The 13,177-nt window shown below is 42.9% G+C and overlaps 1 long non-coding RNA gene across 3 annotated transcripts in view; it reads left to right on the top strand.

Annotated features, from left to right (window-relative positions):
- Positions 1-3,578: 3,578 nt before the first annotated feature.
- LOC122051134 overlaps positions 3,579-13,177 on the top strand; it is a 34,161-nt gene continuing 24,562 nt past the window's right edge. The window contains exons 1-4 of one of the 3 annotated variants that reach the window (XR_006131330.1): positions 3,579-3,999; positions 4,033-4,284; positions 4,652-4,725; positions 5,652-5,814. This is a non-coding gene — a long non-coding RNA (uncharacterized LOC122051134). Of the gene's footprint in view, positions 4,285-4,651; positions 4,726-5,651; positions 5,815-13,177 lie in introns of all 3 variants that reach the window. The other 2 variants (XR_006131331.1, XR_006131329.1) reach the window with 2 other exon arrangements.

Genomic DNA, 13,177 nt, shown 5'->3' with positions numbered 1-13,177 from the left:
GAAATAAAAAAGCGGTGGAAGAGGTATTTTCATCAACTTTTTAATGAAGGTTTAGGCGACCAACTTAACTTAGGTAATTTAAGTAGATCAAATGAGCATAGAAATTTTAATTTTTATCGTAGAATTCAAACTTCAGTAAAACAAACTTTAAATAAGATGCATAATGGAAAAGCCGTTGGACCAGATGATATTCCGATAGAGGTATGGAAGTGTCTAGGGAAACAAGGTATTGAATGACTTATAAAATTATTTAACATGATATTGAAAACGAAAAAAATGTCTGATCAATGGAGGATAAGTACTCTAGTTCCCTTATATAAGAACAAGGGAGATGTACAAAATTGTGCAAACTATAGGGGTATTAAATTAATGAGTCATACTATGAAACTTTGGGAAAAAGTTATAGAAAAAAGATTAAAGAAGGAGACCACAGTGACAGAAAATCAATTTGGGTTCATGCTTGGAAGGTCGACAATAGAAGTTATACATCTTCTTAGACAATTAATTGAAAAAATATCGGGAGCAAAAATAAGATCTACATATGATATTTATTGACTTAGAAAAAACTTATGATAGTCCCAAAAGAAATTATATGGAGAATTCTAGAAAAGAGAGGTGTTAGCGTAACATATATTGAACTAATTAAGAATATGTATGAGGATGTAACAATTAGAATAAAGACTTCAGGCGGAGTGACTGAAACATTTCCAATAAAGATAGGGTTACATCAAGGATCAACTCTAAGTTCTTATAATTTTACACTAATTATGGACGAACTCACTGCGCACGTTCAAGATACAGTACCGTGGTGCATGTTGTTTACAGATGATATTATTTTGGTAGATGAAACACGTGAAGGAGTAAATGCTAAACTAGAATCTTGAAGGGAAACACTAGAAGGTAAAAGTTTTAAGCTTAGTAGATTAAAGACAAAATATATGGAATTTAAATTTAATAATATTAGAAGTAATGAGACAATTGTTAATATAGGAGAGGACGAGTTGCCCGGAACTGAGAGATTTAAATATTTAGAATCATTTTTGCAAAATGATGGAGGGATTGAGAGAGATGTCTTACATAGAATACAAGCAGGATGAGTGAAATAGAGGGGAGCGTCGAGTATTTTATGTGACCGTAAAATATCTCTTAAACTTAAATGTAAGTTTTATAAAACTACAGTTAGACCTGCTATGTAATATGGAGCTGAATGTTGGGCTATGACTCGATCACATGAGCAGAAGATGAGAGTTGCAGAGATGAAGATGTTAAGGTGGATGTGTGGACATATGTAGATGGACAAAATAAGAAATGAGAGCATTAGAAAGAAAGTCGGAGTTGCATCTATTGAGGAAAAACTCTAAGAGACACATTTAAGATGGTACAGACATGTACTTAGACGACCAATAAATGTTTCAATTAGGTGGTGTGAAACTACGATAAACATGCATATCAAACGAGGAAGAGGAAGACAAAAAAAAAGACTTGGTTAGCAACAATAAAATAAGATAAAATTTATTTAAATATAGATGATGATATAATAGGAGATAGAGTTTAATGACGTAAAAGGATTCATACATTCATACAGTCGATCCCACCTAGTAAAAAAATGTTTGGTTGTTATTGTTGTTATATCATTTTCCATTAAGATTTACCTTTAAAAAATCAACCCCTAGCGTCAATTTATTATCCTAGATAAAAAAAAGATAAAGACTGTAATAAAATAAATACTAATTATTATTGGGGGTTAAAATAGATATGTATATATTATTTACAATTATTTAATCGGTTTGGTTAAATTCCCTTAGTTTCAGTAACATAAATGGAAAATGAACCAGACATGAAAAAAAAAGACTAACTGCTTTTCAATCCGAAACCATACAAATAAATCTTAACAACAATAGTTTTCAGCTTAGCTTAATTCGATTAGGCTCATTTAGGGAGTTTAAGCTCAACGTACACTCCCATACCTTGGATTGGATATTTTTTTAATATCAAAATCGGGGAGTTATGGGTATAAGATAAAACCCACCTTTCAAATTGAGTATTGTGATAATAATAAATTGAACAGGGATGATTATTTCGATTATAGATCATTGTGAAATATTTTTTCTTTAAAAGATAAATTAATGTGTAAGACTATTCAGATTACTCAAGCTCTAAGAAACATGGATTGTAGAGCAGCTGATTTGTCATGCAAAAATGTTTAGGTTTATGCAATGGGCAGAAACGAAGTCTTTTAGCTGACATCATGTGTATAAAACGCAGCAGCAGGGGCAAATGGTAAATCAGTTAACCTGGATGACTATCTCTCACTGATCGATTTAGTCCCATTAATTTTTTTTTATCAGTCATCAAAAGAAATCGAAAAGTAACAAACAATTTAGAAGTCTATTTTGATTGAGCTCTCTGTTTAGAGAAAAATTTTATATAAATATGCTATAGTTGAGATCGAACTATTATCATATGGATGACAATCTGAATATTCTATCATGACATTATAACCTTGGGATGTAGTAGGAGCAAATGGAAGCTCCTACCGATACGATAGGTAATTATATAGATGGTGGTTTTAATAGATTGAGTTAATTTTTAATAGATATAAAATATTTTTATTGAGTGTTTGTCCGTATTTAATTTATTCTTGGTACTACTGTACCGATATTTTACTCTAATAAATAATGACAAATGACAATCTAATAGCAAAGCATAATTGGTATGGAAAAAAAGTAGGTGTTACTATATAAGGTATTGAGATTGAAATTCAATACGTCTAAGTTATGTCCTTTTTCATATCTTGATCATTTGTACTATTAGTTAGTAGCCATTCATAATTTATATTTTTTGTATTGGTTTAGGGATAGATTAACAGAGTACTGAGGTGAGGGAATCACCTTTACCACATAATTAGTATGGAAAAAAAACAAATAATATTTTATAAATTTGGATTTACATATTAAAGTTCATCCATGTTAATTAATTTTCTCGACGAGTATCATGTTGACGAAGATAAAGGATGACAGATGCATATTTCAATAGAATAAGAGATTAATTTTAATTTTCAACGGCGCATGGAACAACTTCTCCTACCATTTAGCTAGGTCACTATAATCTGACCATTTACTTTTTTTTCTTCTTCTTCATGTATTATGGAGATGGAGCACAATCACAACCATCCATTCCAATTAAGTAATTAATTTTTAACCATTATAAATTAATATTCAGTTTTACAATATTAGAAAAAAAATAATATTAAAAAAAATTAATAAATCAAAATATTTATGTTTGTGGGGATTAAAATTAATGGTAGAAATCAAATTAATTAAAATTATCATTAAATTGAATAATTAAGACAAATTAATTAACTAATTCAACCAGGATTTAATAATGATAATAATAATAATAATAATACATTTAATTGTCTTTGAAGTAATAATTAATCGATTTAAAATAATTTATATTGTTGCTATCGTGGCAGGTTCCATCATCGCGACGGACCTGATGGTCCCGGTCACAATGGACGGACGGGATCTATCATCGCGAATCCAATATGTTTACAACGATGGAGGAGATCCAAAGAAGGTCGTCTAAAAACCGAAAAAACAGGTCGTCGCCTGATCCTGATCCAAGGCCGGCCGTCTCCTGATCTAAAGATCTAAAGATCTAAAGAAGGCCGTCTCCTGCTACAAAGAAGATCTAAAGAAGGTCGTCTCCTGTTCTAGAGAAGGCTGTCTCGTGATACAAAGATGATCTAAAGAAGGCCGTCTCCTCCTGATCTAAAGAAGATCTAAAGAAGGCCGTCTCCTGATCTAAAGAAGGTCGTCTCCTGATCTAAAGAAGATCTAAAGAAGGTCGTCTCCTGTTCTAAAGAAGGCTGTCTCGTGATATAAAGATGATCTAAAGAAGGCCGTCTCCTGATCTAAAGGAGGCCGTCTCCTGATCTCCTGATCTAAAGAAGATCTAAAGAAGGCCGTCTCCTGATCTAAAGAAGATCTAAAGAAGGTCGTCTCCTGATCTAAAGAAGATCTAAAGAAGGTCGTCTCCTGTTCTAAAGAAGGCTGGCTTGTGATCTAAAGATGATATAAAGAAGGTCGTCTCCTGATCTAAAAAGGCCGTCTCCTGATCTAAAGAAGGCCGTCTCCTCATCTAAAGAAGATCTAAAGAAGGCCATCTCCTGATCTAAAGAAGGTCGTCTCCTGTTCTAAAGAAGGCTGTTTCTTGATCTAAAGATGATCTAAAGATGATCTAAAGAAGGCCGTCTTCTGATCTAAAGAATATCTAAAGAAGGTAGTCTCCTGATCTAAAGAAGGCCGTCTCCTTCCTAGATCATGCCGCTCCTCTCTCCCTCCTTCCCCAAAACAATCCCTGAGTTCTCCCTGTTTCCTGAGCACGCCGAGCATGCTTGCCTATGTCCACTACTTCTTCGCTTAGAAAAAACAAGCGTTTCGCTGTTTGGGTTTCCCCCTGTCGCATTTCTCATCTGATTCCCTCCTACGAAGTCCTGGTAGATCCGGACTCTTGGTCCACTGTGGAGTTCGATTGGGTTGACATTTACCTGCTAGAAATTGTGGCATAGCTCATTGATTGAAAAGGTGTAATCTTTAATCTTTCTCACCTTGTGTTTTTGATTGTATTTGCTTCGGTTTCGGTGCAGTGATTTCCTGGTGTTTCAGAATTAAGTTTCTGGGTGAGTAGACTACGAAGTTTGGAATCTGGCAACTGAATCAGGTACCTACTTTTTTTTTTTTTTCATTTATCACTAAAATGAATGAGGCATGTTATATATATTTAATTGCTTAAATCTCATAATTACATATGGATTTTACTTTATAATTTGTATTATCAAGAATGATCCTTAGAAAAGAAATGCTGACTGCTTGTTCATGTTTTCTACAACATTTTTGTTTTATGTAATAATTGTGCTTGTAGCGGCCTTAATACTTATATTCCATTTTGTCTTTCAATATGGTCAAACACTTGTAATCTACTGTTTGCTTGTTTTTTTTGATATTAGGTAATTGTTTAGTTTCTTTTAATTGATGTTTAGCTGAAAGAAACTGTTGAAAATAAAAATTGTATTAACTTTCAAAAACATAAAATATAACTTAATAAAAGAAAAATTCTACCCTATTATATTTTCTTAAATTCCCCTAAAAACATGGTATAATAAATATGTGGTGTAGCTTATTGATGCACAAGGTACGATCTTTACTCTTATTAAAGAGTCTCTCATCTTATTCATTTTTTATTATTGCTTCAGTATTGTGATTTCCCAGTATCACAGAATTAAGTTCCAGGAATTCAAATTTCTAGTTTAGTTTGTATTATTAGCAATCATTTATTATCAAGTCCTCTATCCAGTTCTATAGTAAAAGTTTGAGCCAGATACCTAGTTTCTTTTATCCTAACTTAATCAAATGAAATCCAATCACAGCAAGAACAAATGCTTTGATTTTTTTTTTTTCAAATCAGAGAAAACCTAAACTAAGAAAAACCAACAAGTTCCAATGTCTGCCCATTCTTTGTATTGAAAAAACACGCAACCTAAAAAAGTGTTTTGACATGAGTTCTCACTTCTTTGTATTGAAAAAACATGCAACATAAAAAATTGTTTTGACATGAGTTCTCACAAAAAGAAATTCCGTGATGTCTAGGCATAGTGGGATCCACTGCCTTCAAGCTTTCTCCAGGTTCAGAACTTATTCTCCAAAAGCATGTTTAGATGACACCTGAAATCAAGAATGTCAATTCCAATTTATAGATGTAAGTTTATGAGAATTATAAAAGACCAATCAATGCTACCAACACTATAAAGAGGTAAACTTGTTCTACTAGCTACAATCTTGATCTTCTAGTTTCTTTTATGTATCCATTTATTTTATTCTCAGAGAGATGCCTTATTTGTCATATTTAAGCTTTATTGTTTCATATTTTGTTCTTGCAGACAATATCTGTCTCACTTTTTATGAAACTGTGCCCTACCTAAACACAAAATTAGATCAATATTGGTGTGAATAATTACAACCAAAGATGCATTGTTTAACTACTTCCATCTGGTTGGAAATCCATATTGGTATTTCTAATTTCAGTAGCACTGTTTATCTTATCTCAAGATCGGATAACCTTATCTTTGTAATTTACTATGCATTTCCATCTTCAAGTTTATAAATTAAATGATAGTGGATATAACCTAAAAGCAAGGCCAGAACTTTATTGTATGTGAGCTAACTAAAAAAAAACATGGGTGGGTTACACCAATGACTTCCACATGACCTGTATGTTATGAGAGAGGGAATGGAGGCTATACGCTAAAAGGGACTCAAGAAACTATAATTTGCATTGATTACTTTGTTTTTCTTGGCCTTGGAAGCTTTGAAATCTGGTTTTGTCAATAAACAAGTGTGTTAGGAGTTTTAGATTATTGAAGTTATCTCTTGGTGGTTTTATATTTATTAATGTCTTCTAAAACCATGACTTGATATTCCTAAATAGCTTGTAAGTTGAAAATTGTCATGACATGTTTCTCTTGGTGATAGTTTATCTTGTTTGCGATATTTATCTGCTTATCGAGTCTCATTGTGTTATAGTAGACTGATAGGAGTATCATTCAATAGTATATCACTACTTCCTTTTCCTATTTTCTACCTGAGATCTCAAATGATATTTCTTTTTCTTCTCTTAAACGTCTGCTATTGTGAGAGTGCCTTTGTGAAGACTGCCTTAGCTGATTTCTTTCTTTTACATTGTTTCATATTCTAATTTGGAAGACATAAATAGCGAGTGATCCGGCGGTAAGAACAGTGGCCCCCCCATCGAGGGGAGTCAACGCCACGTGGAGGTCAAAAGGTTGACAGGCCGACCGGCCGAACGGAGTAAGCGACAACCCTGCGCAGAGTTGGGTGTCCGACGTTCCAAGTAAACAAGATCGTTGAGCCGAGCGGTCGGGCCGACCGCTCGGCTGAAGTATAAAGTAGCCATGCTGAGGTTTCATCTAAGCACCCGAGCACCCGATTTGGAAGCTCCCGAACGGATCCAGATAAGCGTCGGGTCGGACGCAACAGGAGGGCCGAGCGGTCGGATGCTCGGTATGTAGGAACAGAAAAGACAAAGGGACGAGGGAAACAACCTCTGACAGTAGACATGACTAGTGATCAGGCCATACTTGGGACCTTACAGAAAATTCCATTGTCCCATCAGAAAGGTGCTCAGACTGTGCAGCATGGTGTCAGGCAAGGTTTTCTGACGAGCCCATGTCGAGGTATGGCAGGAGGACACGTATTCACCTCGGTATGCGTGCTCGAGCTCCTCCACAGCCCTATATAAAGGACCCTCATTCTTCATCGGAGGTACGCATTCATGCATACTACGACCTTTAGAGCTGCTTTTTCCACCATTCGCTTGCCTGACTTGAGCGTCAGAGGGTCGCCGCCGGGAACCCCCTCCCGGCCCGACTTCTGTGCAGGTTCGCCCGAGCTTCGTGCCCTTAGTCGAAGATCCACGTCAGCCGTAGGAGAGGGCCCCGTGCCCAGCGTCCGTTGACTCCGCACTCGGACAGGATCAATTTGGCGCCGTCTGTGGGAACGCTCCTGCATCCGAACGGAAGCAATGGACGAGGCTGGATGACCGCACACAGCGATGCTCTCCAAAAAGGAGCTCGACGCTCTAATCAAGGCAAAAGCAGCTAAGGTCGTGGAGCAACAAAAAGAGAATGCGCAAGCCGAGCGGCTGAAGCAACAAATAACGTCAGCATTAGGTGGCCTAGCGGAGTCAATGATCCCCGAGCGGAGGTAATGATTCCCGAGCGGACGCCTCCCCTGAGACAATAATCCAACCGACATTCAAGGGGCAGCACCGCCGGGCGGACGAAGATAGATGGGGACTTGGATCAACCATGAAGCGCAAATTATCTCCAGCCTTTTCGGGGCAGGCTGAAAGGTGCACCAATATAATGTGTGCTGTATATTTTCCGTTTGACTGTATATTTGAAATGCAGGAAGCAAAATGATTAAAACGCAATTGGCATTATCCGTCGAGCGGCCGATCTCCATGATGTATAAGATCCGAGGCACCGACTCAATGACGAAGGCCCCGCGCCGTTCGGCCGGAGGTATAATAGCCGAGCCCAAGGCTCGAGTATGAAGGCCCCGCGCCATTCGGCCGGAGGTATAATAGCCGAGCCCAAGGCTCGAGTACGAAGGCCCCGCGCCGTTCGGCCGGAGGTATAATAGCCGAGCCCAAGGCTCGAGGACGAAGGCCCCGCGCCGTTCGGCCGGAGGTATAATAGCCGAGCCCAAGGCTCGAGTACGAAGGCCCCGCGCCGTTCGGCCGGAGGTATAATAGCCGAGCCCAAGGCTTGAGGACGAAGGCCCTGCGCCGTTCGGCCTGAAGGCAAGGTATATTAGCCAACTTAAAATTAGCCTTAAAGGCCGACGAGCTCCGTCGTTAAATATCGAGAGACGAATCGGCGTTTATAAATAAGCCGAGCGGAAGACCGACGAGTTCCGTCGTTAAATATCGAGAGACGAATCAGCGTCTATAAACCCTCCGAGCGGAAGACCGACGAGCTCGTCGTTAAATATCGAGAGACGAGCCGGCGTCTATAAACCCTCCGAGTGGAAGACCGACGAGCTCCGTCGTTAAATATCGAGAGACGAATCAGCGTCTATAAATAAGCCGAGCGGAAGACCGACGAGCTCCGTCGTTAAATATCGAGAGACGAATCGGCGTCTATAAACCCTCCGATCGGAAGACCGACGATCTCCGTCGTTAAATATCGAGAGACGAGCCGGCGTCTATAAATAAGCCGAGCGGAAGATCGACGAGCTCCGTCGTTAAAAATCGAGAGACGAATCAGCGTCTATAAACCCTCCGATCGGAAGACCGACGAGCTCCGTCGTTAAATATCGAGAGACGAGCCGGCGTCTATAAACCCTCCGAGCGGAAGACCGACGAGCTCCGTCGTTAAATATCGAGAGACGAATCGGCGTCTATAAATAAGCCGAACGGAAGACCGACGAGCTCCGTCGTTAAATATCGAGAGACGAATTGGCGTCTATAAACCCTCCGAGCGGAAGACCGACGAGCTTCGTCGTTAAATATCGAGAGACGAGCCGGTGTCTATAAACCCTCCGAGCGGAAGACCGACGAGCTCCGTCGTTAAATATCGAGAGACGAGCCGGCGTCTATAAACCCTCCGATCGGAAGACCGACGAGCTCCGTCGTTAAAAATCAAGAGACGAACGAGTGTTTGTAAACCCCCACGGTAGAATACAATAAACGGGGAACGAAGGGGCTTTCAGCCGAGCGTAAGGGAACGAAGGGGCTGTCAGCCGAGCGTCCTAGTTACGCGAAATACTTCGTGAAAAACCCCTCCTCGGGCGCTAGAAAGGGGGAAGCGAATAATAAGGAGGGAGCGCAAGAATGAAGAGAAGCAAATCAAAGGGTTACATTAAAGAAAATAGGGCCGAGCGGCCTAATTACAAAAAGGAGCAGTTTTTAGTCCGAGCGGCCGAATAACATACAAACTCCCTACTCTAAATATTCATAAAGGTCGGACGGGATGTTGTTGAGGAGAGCCGTCTGGTCTTGAGCTGGGATGGCAGCAAACTCGGGAAGTTGGCCCTTGGACTTCAAATAGGTTGTCGTGGCATCCATGGCAAGCTCGAAGGCCCGATACATCCGCTCGCAGACCTTCTCCGAAAATTCAGTGGAGCGGATGTAGTTTTGTCTCAGGGCAGCTACCCGGCTCGGTTCAGCTTCTTGATATTCCTTGAGAGCCGCCCGGGAAGCATCAGCTGCTGCCTTGTGTTCTTGTAATGCAGCCCCGAGCTTTGCCACCTCGTCCGAGCGGGCAGTCTTCTCAGCACCGAGCTGCTCCATAAGCTCCTTGACCTTCAGCTCCAGACCCCGAGCCTCCACATTCTTCTTCTCCAAGTCGGAGATAGCTGTGTTCTTCCGGGTGGTGGCCAGCGTCAGCTTCTGGTCAAGCGACTTGATTTTCCGCTCGGACTCGGCCAGATGATGGGCTTGATCAGCCGTCTTCTTTTGCTCGGCCGATAACTGGTCCCGAGTCTCCTTAAGCTGCCTTTGCAGCTCGGCATACGTCGGGCCCAAAGAGCCAGACGGACCGTTCGAAGCTTTCAGCTGCTTCAACTCTGCTTCCACCTCAGCCAGACGGCTGGAGACCGCTATTTCCTCGACCCATCGCTGCAATAAATACAACTATTGTTAACGACCGACCGGAAATATCATATAAACGACTTGGAAGGAAAAAATACTTACCCCAGTGGCCTGCTCCATGTGGCTATCGGCCAATTTGCTGAGGGGGATCATTGCAACCCGCGCCCGAACGTCCGCCCACATCTCAGCTAGTGGGCCCTTCATGGTGATTGTGTGCTCGAGCGCAGTGGGCCGATCGGCCTCTGGAAGCAGTTCTTCGGTGGGGAGATGGAGAGTAACTCGGATCGTGCGACCGCGACCAGGTGTTGTACCGGCGGTTGGAAGGGGGTCAGAGGTCGGCGCAGAGAACTGGAAATGAATGGCCGAACGTTGGGCTGAATGGCGAGCGGGCGGAAGGATGCTGATTGGAATAGCCTCCACCGGAGCAGCTGGCTCTTCCCAGTCCGAAGGTGTCTGGTCGGACGAGATGGTTTCGGTCACCGGCGCCTTGCCCCGATCAGATTCAGTTACCCGCTCGGATGGGTGGACCGTGGAGGTTGCCGACCGCACGGAGGTCTCCACTCGACGCCTCTTTTGTTGAGGCTGCTCTTCTTCCCGAGCGGAACCTTCCTCGGGGGTGGTTGGTTTTCCAGAAGGGGTGGCTCCATTGGCCACATCTTGCTGAGAAGGAGCGGCCGACTCAGCTTGAGTCCCGCTCTCTCCTTCGCGGGAGCCGACCGGCTAGATACCCAAAGCTTCCATTTCTCTGGTCGCCGCGGCTTCCAGAGCGACCGCCTTTCTCTTCAGAACACCGGCCATGACCGAGTCCATGATGATGTCCGCTGCAAAGAAAGGAACAGAAATCAGTTAGCAATCAAAGCAAATGTCCAACCAAAGTTCTTACCGAAGTCGGTCGGAAGAGGAGTCCGTATAGGACTCAAGCCGAAGATGTACATCACTCCCTCGTGAAGAAGCTTATTGATGTCAAGGCGCAGACCGGCTAGCATGTTTGCGGCGTGGAGGTAGTCCGGTCGGGTCTTGAATTTCTTCAGCTCGGGAGTGGGGGGCAAGTTGACTTGCCATTTTGTCGGGAAGGGGGCCTGATCAGGCATACGAATATAGAAAAAATAATCCTTCCAATGTTTATTGGAAGAAGGAAGTTTGTTGAAAAAGACCAAGCCGGGCCGAGCTTGGAACATAGCCTGCCTCGGCTTGCTTGGGGTAATAAAATAAAAGAAGACCTCCGATCGGAGGATGTCATGAATCTTAACAAAACGACAACACACAAAGGAGACGAAGGTATTGGGTACTAGACTTCCGGCGGCGAAAAATTACGCATACATCTAGATAAAAGGATGTACAGGAACGAAGATTGGCTACAATGGTCTCGGAAGACACAGAAAGCTACATGCGGCGCGGAAGGATGAAGTTTTAATTTCAAATCCTCCGGGATTTCAAATTATCTATCGAATATCAAGTCCCATTGCTCGAATCGGGATGCGTACGGTGGTGTACCATGGGCCGAGCGACTGATCTTCAGGATTGGAAGAACTAGCCATGGGCCGATCGGAAGGAATCAAAAGGGCAAAAAGGCAGAAGAAAAACAACAGTAAACGAAAGGAAGTTTCAAGGATCGAAATTGAGAAAGAAATGCGGAGGAAACGCTGGAAAGGAAAAAGGAAAGATATAAAATCTTGCTGCGGGGAAAGAGATCAAAGAAGAGGCGCCGGAGAGCGTCGGAAAGCAGAAACGGGATCGCCGGAGCTCCAAAACGCAGCGGGCGATGGTCGAAATTGCGGAGGCAAGTGAGGAAGAGAAAGGAAACGAAGAGTTTATATGGTGGAGGCCGAGCGGCCTCTACCGTTGGATCCAGGTCACGGGAATCAAAGCATGCATCAAGCCGTCCATTTCGAATGACTTCGATCACATCAAAACACCACGCCACCGCCGCCGTACGCCGATGGCAGTGCTCCACGTGGCGTTCAATCATTCGAAGCAGTTAATGAAAGCATGCTCAACCTTAATGTCGAAGATTGGCACATAGCACGAGGAGATCCGGTGAATGCCATGGATGGCTGAGCGGATTATACCAGCAAGGAGGAGCCGGTCGGCCAGACTAGACCGATTCTTAGTCCAGTCAGTCGGACTATTCGCCTCCTTCGACTAGACTTGAAGGGGAGGTAAGTGATCCGGCGGTAAGAACAGTGGCCCTCCCCCCATCGAGGGGAGTCAACGCCACGTGGAGGTCAAAAGGTTGACAGGCCGACCGGCCGAACGGAGTAAGCGACAACCCTGCGCAGAGTTGGGTGTCCGACGTTCCAAGTAAACAAGATCGTTGAGCCGAGCGGTCGGGCCGACCGCTCGGCTGAAGTATAAAGTAGCCATGCTGAGGTTTCATCTAAGCACCCGAGCACCCGATTTGGAAGCTCCCGAACGGATCCAGATAAGCGTCGGGTCGGACGTAACAGGAGGGCCGAGCGGTCGGACGCTCGGTATGTAGGAACAGAAAAGACAAAGGGACGAGGGAAACAACCTCTGACAGCAGACATGACTAGTGATCAGGCCATACTTGGGACCTTACAGAAAGTTCCATTGTCCCATCAGAAAGGTGCTCAGACTGTGCAGCATGGTGTCAGGCAAGGTTTTCTGACGAGCCCATGCCGAGGTATGGCGGGAGGACACGTATTCACCTCGGTATGCGTGCTCGAGCTCCTCCACAGCCCTATATAAAGGGCCCTCATTCTTCATCGGAGGTACGCATTCACGCATACTACGGCCTTTAGAGCTGCTTTTTCCACCATTCGCTTGCCTGACTTGAGCGTCAGAGGGTCGTCGCCGGGAACCCCCTCCTGGTCCGACTTCTGTGCAGGTTCGCCGGAGCTTCGTGCCCTTAGTCGAAGATCCACGTCAGTCGTAGGAGAGCGCCCCGTGCCCAGCGTCCGTTGACTCCGCACTCGGACAGGATCAGCGAGCTAAATATATTTTGAACTAAGTTGATATTAATTGCTTATACAAGCAGCAG

Source organism: Zingiber officinale, chromosome 3A (genome assembly GCF_018446385.1).
Source record: "Zingiber officinale cultivar Zhangliang chromosome 3A, Zo_v1.1, whole genome shotgun sequence".
NCBI classification, from domain to species: Eukaryota; Viridiplantae; Streptophyta; class Magnoliopsida; order Zingiberales; family Zingiberaceae; genus Zingiber; species Zingiber officinale.
This window is presented reverse-complemented; position numbering and strand designations above follow the sequence as displayed.